This window comes from Boleophthalmus pectinirostris, unplaced genomic scaffold (genome assembly GCF_026225935.1).
Source record: "Boleophthalmus pectinirostris isolate CB_2022bp ecotype Guang Dong unplaced genomic scaffold, ASM2622593v1 HiC_scaffold_12, whole genome shotgun sequence".
Taxonomy (NCBI): Eukaryota; Metazoa; Chordata; class Actinopteri; order Gobiiformes; family Gobiidae; genus Boleophthalmus; species Boleophthalmus pectinirostris.
The window spans coordinates 14,555,530-14,559,399 of NW_026571018.1; the positions used below are offsets into that span (position 1 = coordinate 14,555,530).

General features: G+C 37.1%; 1 pseudogene; it reads right to left on the reverse strand.

Annotated features, from left to right (window-relative positions):
• Nucleotides 1–1,466: 1,466 nt before the first annotated feature.
• LOC129407565 (5S ribosomal RNA) lies at nt 1,467–1,584 on the reverse strand (annotated as a pseudogene).
• Between the last annotated feature and the right edge of the window lie 2,286 nt (nt 1,585–3,870).

Here is a 3,870-nt window from a genome sequence, read left to right on the forward strand (position 1 = left end):
ATGCAAAATTGACTCTTGTGAGCTTTAAGTCATGTTACAAACTTGTTACCTCCTCAAAAAACAAACCTGGATTTATAAATATGCAGGGTTTGTGCATTAAACATGTGTGAACGAAACAAAACGCAACTCCAGGTATGCTTGTGATGGAGAAACAATATTATAACATAGATTAGAAAACAGTGTAACCCTTTAATCACTAATTTATCAGTGATGAAAACTAAAATATGCACATGAAACACTGACATAAACATATATATCTATGTAAATTCTGCACCACACTTCCAATGCTCATTTCTTTGGGGGTACTGCTACTCGATATGCAATTGAAACAGCCATACATTTCATCATACCTTACACTGGTGGAGTTTACTAGATAACAATATTCACATTCAATTTTACATTAAGAGACGGACCAGAGACCGGCCTGTCTGAAATGGTCAAACTGTGCTGTGTGACCGACCGCTCACAGAAACAGGCAATACAGAATAGCAAATTAAACCATTAGAGACTGGGGGAAAGATAGGGCCATTTTAACAGACCACTGCTCCTGCTATAGCATCCAAATGACCCAAGAGAACACACCATTTTGCATGTCCACAGATAGCCTGAGGTGTGTTTGATCAGTCATAATACACACTCGGCTGAATCCTGCAGAGGAGCTGGGTATATTTACAATAACAGAAGATAAGAAATAGTGGCTGTATCAAGTTTCTTTATTTGTTTTTTTTTTTCTCCATGTATTTGAGCAAAATGTGTGTTGCTCTAGCACACATATGTTATAAGCAGCTCTTGAGGTCAAAATCATAGACATTATATACAGTCAAGCCCAAAATGATTCATACCCCTGGCAAATTTTGACTTTAAGTTACTTTTATTCAACCAGCAAGTTTTTTCTTGATTAGAAATTACACACACATCTCCCAGAAGATAACAAGACAATGTACAAGAGGCATCATTGTGGGGGAAAAAAAATAAATAAATAAATAAAAATCTCTGCTTTTATTTACACCTGAACAAAAGTGGCATGTCCAAAATTAGTCATACCCTTCTCAATAATGAATAGAAAAAGCCTTTATTGGCTATTACAGCAATCAAAAGCTTCCTATAATTGCTGACCAGTTTTTTTGCCCAGTCATCTTTAGCGGTGAGCTCCAATGCTTTCAGATTGGAGGGTCTTCTTGCCATAACCCTGATCTTTAGCTTCCTCCACAGATTCTTAATTGGATTCAAGTCAAGACTCTGGGTGGGCCACTACAAAATGGCAATGTTTTTGTCCGATAACCATTTCTTCACCACATTTGCTGTGTGCTTTGGATCGCCGTCATGCTGAAATGTCCATTTGTCCACTCTGCACCATTGGTCCCTCTGACCACCACCATCACTGAAACACACACCACTTTCATACGAGGCAATGTGAATGAAGTGCCTTGCCTAATGACACAACAACAGTTTTTGCGACTGGTGCCCCCCTGTGGCACCTAATTTTCCCAGTGATCTCCCATCCAAGTACTAACCAGGCCCAGTCTTGCTGAGCTTCTCAGATCTGATGGGATCAGGCTTTGTCAAGCTGGTATGGCCACAATTGACTTTATATTGAGAAATTGTCACCCTTGTCTCTGTAACTGCTAGCCTGATTCATCAGCTGGTTTCACTTTGTAGAAACCATCTGACCTCGTAGCATTAGAATGTTTTCTTGATGGTAGGCGGGTACTTTTTATCATTTAACCAATTGCTGCTATTTGGTCGTGATGTATGTAATGCGCCGCTAACAGGGCTAACTGGTATATTAAGCTTTTCCCAAATCCTGTAGGAAGAAGAGCAATAATGTCTTTCCCTTTGATAAAATTCACCAAACATTCTCTTTGTTCCGGCTTTAAATCATCGACCTCGGGAACGTTGACATCACTGAATATATGGCTCTTTGCTGATTGGCTGGTGCCCGAACTCGCACTTCCGGGGTTTTTGCAAACCATCTAGTGTATTCCGATTCCTGACCTAGTCACTGGAGAGAAATGAAATTGAGTGGAGGCACTAGGTGGCTCCAGCCTGGCTATGCAACTGCTGCAGTGACCTTTAAAATGTTCTTATGAACCCATTCTACAAGATCCTGGAATTTTTCTTTCCCTATTTTGTCTGTAAATAAATTTCTAATGGGACCTCACTCCAAATTTACTCCTGTAACTGCTAGCCTCGTGAGCTCCATTTGACTGGAGCCAAACGCCATGGGTCACATCCGCTGTGTACTGTCTGCTTCTAATTATTAATGACTTTACTATCCAATAATCAGAAAGTGTGTGTTAGCATGCTAGTTCTTGTTAGTTTACTGTCACTGTAAAACTGTGAAAGGTCTTATAAACTGTCATTGGTGAATAGGATGCTCTGAATGCATAAGGGAAGTGAGGAAAAACTTTAGACTACTTCAAACTGTTTAAAATGCACTAGTTCTGTTTTTCACATTTTTAAGACAATAAAAATCAGGTACAGTGCCTTTAATGTTGGAAAACCAATAAAACCATGACTGAAGAAGGCTTTTAAATACATTTACTGTCTGTATATCATATTTATTCCATCTCCAGAGAGTCATGTTGATACGGATCATTCAACTGTGGAGCTTTTTATGTACTTAGCAGAGGTCCCAGAGTTTACAGCGATGTATTTTTAAAAAGCAGTCAGCTACAATAGTTTTATGTGTGTGAGTGAGATGTCCAAACAGGGCTGGCTTCACTGGGTTCTTTTAAAACACTTGGAGGACAATGTATTGACTAATGGACAGTGTAGGGAGACTACTTTTGTCAGAGAATATAGAATACCTGCATTACTGTGTATTTTGTAATGTAGTGTGTTAAATGGTTGAACCAGAGTACTTCACTTTAAATTGCAGTATATTATAGTGTAAAAAATATACATTTGTTTAGTTTTTGACTCCTTTTGTTGCTCATTTGTTGCTCCAAATCTAGCCACGTTAAGATGACTTGAATTAAGAAATTTTGTATCATGATTTGTGTAAATTTCACTTGACAAGTAAAATTATCTGCCAGAGGAATAAGACTTTTTGTACTTAAAATATGAAAATGCATCTTACTACACTTAAAATAAGAGAAACAACAACTTTTTGCACTGAAAATAAGAAACAAAATCAAATGTGCTTGAATTAATAAAAACACACTTATTTCATTGGCAGATAATTTTACATGTCAAGTTGAATCTACTCAAATAAAGTAATTTTAACTAACCTATATATAGTTTTTTTTGTTGTTGTTGTTTTTGATTTTCCCCAGTGTATTCATCTCTCCATTACTTTTTTCCTTCATTTGAACCCTAAATTGCAAGATGAGTATTCCTTTTATTTTAGAAAAGTACATAGATACTGCTAAATGAGTAACTGTACTCAAAATTAATACTGTTAATGCCTTTTTTGGGAATGTGTATTTAGTTAGTTCCCAGCACTGCTAATCCAATCCAATCCACTTTATTTATAGCACATTTTATAAACATGACAGTTTCCAAAGTGCTGCACAGTCAAATTAATACGATAAAAGATCAATAAAAGAAAAGAAAAGTAAATCATAATAAAAAATAATAAATAATAAGTGTTAAAATGCATAAAGCTAAAAATGCTAAAACTATGACTAAAATAACGGGCAGAGTGTTCCAGAGCTTAGGGCTAACCACAGAGAAGGCCCCGTCCCATCTGGGTTTAAGTCTCGTCTTAGGCAACATAAGCTGGAGCTGGAGCTGACCCTTGGACCTCAGAATGCGCCCCAGGGAGTAAATCTGGATGAGATCCGAGACGTACTGTGGGGCCAATTCATTCAAAACTTTAAAAACAAACAATAAAATCTTAAAATCAACTCTAAATCAAACAGGAAA